A 9,361-nucleotide genomic window follows, 5' to 3' on the forward strand; every position below is an offset into this window, starting at 1 on the left:
TCTCCTTAAGTTCCCATATCAATACTGTTGAAATTGTACTTCAACAATACACTTCTAAGCTTTTAAGGGGACATTCAAACTATAACAAACAGGAAGGAAAAATTCAGGTCCATCTCCATAACTTTGCTTGAAAACTTTTTTTGTCCAAATAGCCTATTCACAATTTTAATATGTGTATTTTTTAATTTGTTCTAATTAGTTGTACACATGACAGTAGAATGCATTTTGACACATTATACATAAATGGAGTGTAACTTCTGGCTCTTCTGGATGTACATTATGTAGAATCACCCTGGTTGTGTAATCGTATATGTACATAAGGTAATAATGTCCAATTTATTGAGTATATTTCCTCCCACTATACCACATCCCATCCCATCACTCTTCTCTGGATAATACAAAGTACATCTATTTTCCCCTAACTCTCACCTTATTGTGAATTAGCATCCATATATCAGAGAAAACATTTGGCCTTTGGCTCTTGGGATTGACTTATTTTGCTTAGCATGATATTCTCTGGCTCCATTCATTTACTGGCAAATGCTGTGATTTCTGGGTAATATTCCATTGTGTACATATACCACAATTTCTTTATCCATTCATCTACTGAAGGGCATCTAGGTTGGTTCCACAGTTTTTCTATTGTGAATTGAGTTGCTATAAACATTGAAGTGGCTACATTACTATAAGGTGTTGATTTTAAGTCCTTTGGGTATATAATAAGGAGTGGGATAACTGGGTCAAATGGTGTTTCCATTCCAAATTTTCTGATGAATTTCCATACTGCTTCCAGTAATGATTGGACAAGTTTGCATTCCCACCAGCAATGTATGAGTGTACCTTTCCCCCAACATCCTCCCCAACATTAACTGTTGCTGGTATTCTTGATATTTTGATACTTCATCTCACTTTGGAGTGAGATGAAATCTCAGAGTTTTGATTTATATTTCTCAAATTGCTAGAGATGTTGATTTTTTTTCATATATTTGTGGATTGATTTTATTTCTTCTTCTGTAAAGTGTCTGTTCTATTTCTTAGCTCATTTATTGATTGGGTTATTTGTATTTTGGGTGTTGAGTTTTTTTGAGTTCTTTATATATCCTGGAGATTACTACTCTATCTAAGGTGCATGTGGTAAAGATTTTCTCCCATTCTGTAAACTCTCTCTTCATGTTATTGATGGTTTCCTTTGCTGAGAAGAAGCATTTTGGATTGAATCATGTATTATTATTTTTTTTTATTTTACTTCTTGTGCTTTCAAAGTCTTGTTAAGGAAGTCAGTTCCTAAGTCAACATGCTTAAGATTGGGGCCTACTTTTTCTTCTATTAGCACAGGGTCTTTGTTCTAGTGCCTAAGTCTTTGAATCACTTTGAGTTTTGTGCAGGCTGAAAGATCGGATTAAATTTCATTTTGTTACATATAAATATGCAACAAAATATATGTGTTCTTTAAGATGATAATTATTTTTTCTTATTAATCTCCACTTTTCCTTTTTTTGTTTTTCCTTTATTTTATTTATTTATCTTTATGTGGTGCTGAGGATCGAACCCAGGGTCTCACACATGCTAGGCAAGCGCTCTACCACTGAGCTAAAATTCCAGTCCCTCCTCTTTTTCTTTTTATCCTCTACAAGAATTATTTTTAACACCATACATCCTCAGATATGCTAACAAATGTATGTTTTATTTTTTTTACCAATTGTTAGATTCTGATATGAGTGGAAAACACCATAATGACCTATGGGTAGATGAAAGACAGTGTTCTTTCTTACTTATAAATGAGATGGGGAAAAGCCATGCCACAAAGTCACACAGGAGTTGCATCCAGGAAAAGGACAACAGCAATCTGGAATTGTAAGAGGAGGCTTTTGTGTGGCAATCAAATTGTGATAATTTGGGTTGAATGGGCTTCTTGTGGATTGTATAGCTTGATGATTCCACAGGCACAAAAAAAGGAGACTATTTCTAGATGTTTGGAATCAGGGTTTCTGGTAGTTAGATGTATATGTTCCAATCCAGGAATGATAGAGCAAGTTAAGAAAAATGATTAAGGGGTGGATATAGCAAACTTCCCACAAAAAAGAATTGAGGGCTATTTAGTCATAACCTCAAGTCAGTAACAGCACAACATTTGTGAAATACTGCATGGCTGTCTAGAATTTGTCTCTCAAATGACTCAAATGATTCAAAGTTCTTTCAACTTACATTCATTTCTAAATTCCAAAATAATTTCCAACCTTGTTTGTAATTTCTATATTAACAACCTACTTTCTTTTACCAAAATCTTTATTAATTCCAAGATGCAATAATATAGTACCACAAACTGAGAAGATCAATTATTTAATGTTATCATTTCACAGTTCTCAAGGCTGCAAGTTCTATCAGAGTGTCAACAGGATAATGGTTTCTCTGGAAGATCTGGGGTGATTCCATTATATAATTTATCTTTGCTTTGGACTCTTCAGACAATCATTGGAATTCCTTGGCTTGCATCTGTAACTCAAATCTCCGCCTACATCTTCATATTGTATTCTTCCTGTATCTCGTTCTCCATGTCTCTTACCTTCTGTGAACACAAATCACATTGGATTAAGGCCCATCCTAATGACCTCATCTTAGCCTGAATCCATCTGCAATTATCCCATTTCCAAATAAGACCATATTTTGAAGTTTAGGGAAAGACTATTATTTTGTGTGAACACCATCCAACACAGTGTACTTACAGCTAATTATCCTTAGAATTGTTTTCTTTCTAAACAAATACCATCAAAACCAGAATTTAATTGAAACATTTTAATTGTTCCATATACATAGAGGGTAGAACATGTTATAAAGAATAGCTAATATTTGTGAGGATAAATTCTAATGTTAAAATGCAAAGAATGATAAAAAAATAAAAATAAAAAAAATGCAGAGACATTTTTGTTTTAATGATTTAAAAATGTTCTACACAGTTAAGTCTCTTATGTCACAAATGGGAATGAAATAGTTAGAAAATAATATATAGAATATTAAAAAATATATTAGACCTTGGAGTTTAGAAATTCCGAGTGGAAACTCCAGAACCTCATTTTAAGTGAAATTTATTTCTCTTCATAGTGATGTGATCTTAAGCATATTAATTATGCCATATTTCCAATCAAGTTTCATCATTCTTGGAAGAAACAATGATATAATTTCTGATAAATGAATGTTTATCCGAATTCTGATAAATAAATGACTAATGCCTATCTCAGAGTATATATTCAATGAATTTTCCTTGTTTTTGTCATACATCAAATATTTTAGATAGTATTTGGTAAGAAGAACTTGTGATTACTCTAAATTCACTTAACAGTTTATCATTTCTAACTTATATGCCTATTTAAAGTAATATTTATATGCTTTATTACTGCAATGGGATCATCAACAATTACAATTTTATTGGAATTAAATATGCCATGGAATGTTTATTGGTGTTTGTAATGTTCACCTAAACTTTGATCATTTATAAAACAAATTATCACAGAAATGAAAGTGATGGCCAGGCACATTGGCACACGCCAGAAATCTCAGAAGCTTAGAAGGCTGAGTTAGGAGGATCATGTGTTCAAAACCAGCCTTAGCAGCTTAGCAAGGCCCTAAGCAACTTAGTGAGACCCTGTGTCCAAATAAAATATTTTTAAAAAGGGATGGGGAAATGGCTGAGAAGTCAAGCATCCTGAGTTCAATACCTGGTTAGAAAAAAAAAAAAAAAAAAAAAACAATGAAAATGTTGGCTACAGGGACACATTTGGAGATATTAACATGTGGATGTCAGAAAAACATGTGGGTGAACAATAAGTAAATATCTACACACCCAATATCAACAACACTATAAAATGCACAGGTTTTTCAAGTACCTACAGAATGTTTAGCAAAAAGTACTTTATGTTGGGCTGAAATAAGAACTAGTAATATATACAAAGGATTCAAATAAGAGGGATTGCATTCTTTAATCACAATGAAATAAACAGGAAATCAATAAAATTAAAATGGAACATCCTGGGTATCTGAAAACTAAGCAACACATTCCTGCAGAACCATCTATCAAAAAGGAACTAAATAGCACACTTGTAATCCTGGTGGCTTGGAAGTCTGAGCCAGGAGGATCTTGATTTCAAAGCCAGCCTCAGCAACTTAGCAAGGCCTTAAGCAACTCAGTGAGACCCAGTCTCTAAATAAAATATCAAACGAGCTGGGGATGCAGAGCAGTGGTTAAGCACCCCTGCGTTCAATCCCTGACACCAAAACAAACAAACAAACAAAACAAAAAACCAAGGAACTAAATAAGGTTTTTAAAGTAGTTTGTGCTAGTAAGAGTAGAACTTAGAAGACTTATTAAAACTTGTGAAAATCTGGTAAAATAGTGTAGTAGAAATCATTGTATTAAAATATGTATTTTATAAAATAATGAAGGTACAAAATTGTTGGTCTTTTCTCCTGATAATAAAGAAAGGAAAATTAAATACATACAAAATATTAATTCTTAGAGTAGAAATAAAGGATAGAGAAACCCATTGTACATGAGAGAAAGACAATAAAAAGGTCAATCCATTGGAAATAGAACAATAAAATTCTATTGATATGAGCATTTAGTAAGAGATATCACTACAGATCTTACAGTGAAATAATAGAAACAGAAAGTTACAAATTTTTACTTAAATCAATGATTCAGATATAATAGACCAATTTCTAGAAAAAGTCTAATAAATAGAAAAATATAATTTGATTAGTTTTTCCTTGTTGAAAAAAATGTTGCCTACAGAATTAAAAGCATTCTGTCACCACCCACCCTCTTTCCAATTAATCTATCACAGTTATATTCACGAGTGAATTTTTTCCAAAAAAAAAAATAGGTAAGAAATAATATCTATTTTGCAGTCTTCCATAAAAAGGGGGAAGAAGAAGATTTTTCTTTAGTGAACATGTTTATACTACCAATTCTCACATGAATCTTACAAAAAATATTTTTGACCAATGTATCTCATAAACAGTTGTAAAACTACTAAATATTAGTAAATCAAATTTAGTTATATATAAAAGGAATGGTTTATTGTGACAAATTATGATCTATTTCAGGAATTCAGGGATCCAGTATAAAACCATAAATTTTGAAAATCTGTCAATATATTTAACTAAACCAATAAATTAAAAAGCGAAATCACATAATTACCCCAACGTTTGTTGAATTTAAATAGCCTTTTTTTTGGGTTACTTTTAGATATACATGTCAGTAGATTATATTTGGACATTATACATATATAGAATATAACTTATTCTAATTGGGATCACATTCTTGTGATTGTACAAGATGTAGAGTTTCACTGGTTTTGTAATCAGATATAAACATAGGAAAGTTATGTCCAGTTCATTCTACTGCTTTTCTATTCCCACATGATCTCTCAGGCAAAAATGATACCAGAAGACTTTTTTAAACCAATGATGTGAAAAAAATAGATTAACTATGAATAACATTGTATTTAATGGTGAAATACTTCTATTATCAAGAAAAAACAGTCCAATATTTTAAAAAAAAAACTATGTCTGACTTAATTTTTTAAAAAATCTGTTTTATTTTCTTTAACAATTAATGTATCTTAAGTAAATGGATAAACACACTACACGAGTGAATTAAAAAATTCAATATTGTTACAATGTCTATGCTGTCCAAATTATTGTCAAAGATTACTATAATATTACAGTAATAAAGATAGAGTGGTGTTGGTGTATGGGCAAGCAAAAAACTAATGCAAAGAGTAGAGTCCAGAAAGAGATCCCCCTATGTATTCACTGCTGTTGTCTGAACATTCCCTGGCAAAGGGGTAGTGTGTTACAATATGATCATGAATGTGAAAGTGTTAAAAGGGCTTTAGCAATAAGATCATGAGAGTAGATCCTTCTGGATGGGATTAGGGCCCTAATAAAGGAGCTTGCAGGAGTGTGTTAGAACTCTTTGGCTCTTCTTCCATGTTAGTATGCCAGAGGATGAACCTGCTTGTGTCTTCATCTTGAACTTCCCAGTCTCCATAAGTATGAGAAAATAAAATGCTATTATTTATAAATTAGCCTGTCTCTGGTATCTTCTTACAGTAATACAAATATATTAACTCAGTCACTTATTTGAACCATTCTAGTGACATTATAATTTAGTGGAAATAGAGAATATTATGGTTTGAAAATGAGGTGTCCCCTGAAAGTTCTTGTATTAATGCAGGAATTTTCAGAAGCAAAATAATTAGATTTTGAAAATTATAGTCTAATCAGTGGATTGATTCATTTGATGGAGTAAACATTTGAAAGGAGCAATGGGGTGGTAACAATAAGCAGGTGAGGCATAGCTGAAAGAGTTGTGACACTGAGGGTGTGCTTTGGTGATTGTATCTTGTCCACCTGACTACTCCCTCTCTCCTTCGGCTTCCTGGCCACCATTATGTGAGCAGCTTCAAGACCATGCCCTTGCCACATGATATTCTGCCTCACTTTGGGCCCAGAGCAATGGTGTCTGCTGATCATGGACAGATCTTCTGAAACTGTGAGTCAAAATAAACATTTTCTCCTCTAAGTGTTTGTCATCAGATATTTTATTCTTGTCAGGTATTTTCTAATAAGCAAAGAAAAACTTACTAACACAGATGGTAAATCTAATAAATTGCACTAGAAAAAATGTTTCATTAAAAATTATCTAAATTTCATACCTTAAAGAAATTAGATCTTCTTATGAAACAATTTCATAACAAAATTAAGACTATATCTTCATGATCATCAGATTGTCAATTTTTGGCGTTATTTAGGTTTTTATTGGATATTTTAACAATACAGGTTATGGGGTACATTGTAACTATTTGATACCAGTATGCAATGTGTAATGATCAAATCAGAATATATAATTTCCAGCTCCTTTAACATTTTTTTTATAATTTTTTTATTTACATATAGTAATTGTACTTATTTATGATTTATGGTATCATATTTCAATGCATGTGTACAATATACAGTGATCAAATTAGGACAGTTAACACTTCTATAGCTTATCCTGACATTATGCTTAGAGGCTTTTTCCTAATCATGTTATGCACAAAATATGTAGCAGTTTATTATGAACTATAGTCATCCCACTGTAATGTTGTAGAACACTGGAACTTTTATTACTTGTATCTATGTTTGGTACCCATTAACCAACTTCTTGACTGTTCACCCTACCCCAGCACCTTTTCTCAACCTCTAGTAATCACTAATTTAGAACCAAATCCATCTTATTGTCTCCTTCATATAAGATAGAAATTGCAGTATTTTTCTGTGTTTGACTTAATGTCCTCCAGTTCCATCCACTTCAATGCAAATGATAAGATATCATTTTTTATGATAAAATGTTTTTTCTAATGAGGACACAAAAATATTTTTAATGAGACTCATTTAGCTGTCTTCATAAAATGGACTTCATTAAGAGTTTTGAATTTCTATTCATTCAGGGATACCATAAAAAAAATTGAAAAGGCAAGCCAAGCCAAGGCATGTAAAAGACATACATCCTTATTTTTTTTAAAAATTGAGTAAACAACATTAACAGTCATTTCAAAAGACAGGTTTCAGTCATTATAACCAGAGAAAGGCAAATTAAAATCTCAGTGTGTTATAATTAACTGCCAGAAGAGTCAAAACAAAATAATACCAAGTACTAAGTGTTATGTAATACATGTATTTGAAAATATCTGATATAGTTAATGGATAGTTGAGTTATCATAACTATGTCTGTGTTTTGTAATATCATATGCAGTTATTCAATGATAAAAAAAATTTGACTTCAATGTATATAACCAAGGGAAATTTGTAGTTGTAGTTGAGACAGAGCATACAAAAGCATGTCCATAGCAGTTTTATTGAAAAAATCCCTAAGCTCCAAAAAACTGAAATGTTCAACAGTGTTATGAATAAATAAACTATAGTAAGTTTATGGAGTGTAATACTATAAAGCAGCAAGATTAGTAAATTAATGTTATATGCATGAACCAAGAAAGAACTCATAGACTTAATATTGAATTGAGTGAGCTGAATTAAAAAGAGTACATTTTGTATGATACTATTTATATGAAATTTATGAGGTAGGTCAGTTTATAGGAATGAAAGTCAGAAAATGATCTCATTGGTGGTTATTGTCTGGTTGTTCTCTATTTTCATCTAGATTATATGGGTAAATAAAGCCAAAATATAAAGGGAATACACTAAACTATAAGAATATTATATTTCAACAAGAGAGCAAAATATTAATTGCCCGTTTACTGGATACACACCTACACACACACAGATACAGAAGCAAAAGTTTTGTAGTAACTGCAGCCTTTTGATTAATTTACTCCATATTTTCAGGAAGACTCAAGTTGCAAGATATGTGTGGATAAATGGGGCACCCAGAAATTTTGTTCCTTTATAAGCCTTTTAGACCCGCAAAGAGTTGTGTTCCTTTTGTTATTTCTCTTGGATTGTTTATTTGTTTGTTGTTATAATTTTTTTGTAATACATACCATTGCCTCATTCTTTCATTTTTATTTATGCCTGTTCATGGTTTTGAAAGGAAATTATTGGTGCCCAGACTAAAAGAATCTTGGTTAAAATCCTCAAGTGACTAGAAATAAAATGGAAGAGCTATAAGGCAGGAACACTTTTGCCTAATTATGCCAACTGGATTTTATATAAGGAGTGTAGTGTGCATAAATTTATATTAATTTTAATGTACCTCTACCATAGTTTAATGCAAAATTATTTCTATTTAAATTGGAAAATAAGATACATTTGAGACATTATCATTAAGCCATTTATTTAACATAGTACCTTATGGATGTTTTTATTTTATAGAGATTTTATTTGTTATAATTTGATGTGCCATTCATTTGATTTAAAACTACACTGTGTGAGTGAAAAGCTATTCTGCAATTCTTTAATATAATTATAAATGTTATTGGATTGTGTTCAGTTCTTTAGATGTCCAATTATCTTACATTCTGAATTCTGATATTATTTCACTCCTTATAACTTATTGAGTAATGTTTGCTAAAATCTCACACTCTGATAAAATAAATCTATCAATTTTCCCTTATCAGATCATGAACTTAGGGCTTATGTATACTCAGGTTATATAATTGGTTTAATAAATATATAACATTATAATTAATTCACAAACAAAATATATTTTACTTATAGTAACTAGTATTCCTTTAAAGCTATTTTTTCCTGACATCCTTACATTTACAACAGATGTGCAATTATTTAACTTTTGTATGGCAATAATTTTTACCTATTTTTTTACTTGTATTTGCTGATGAACCCATGGCTTTGGTTTGTTTTC

Source organism: Marmota flaviventris, chromosome 12 (assembly GCF_047511675.1).
Source record: "Marmota flaviventris isolate mMarFla1 chromosome 12, mMarFla1.hap1, whole genome shotgun sequence".
Lineage (NCBI taxonomy): Eukaryota > Metazoa > Chordata > Mammalia > Rodentia > Sciuridae > Marmota > Marmota flaviventris.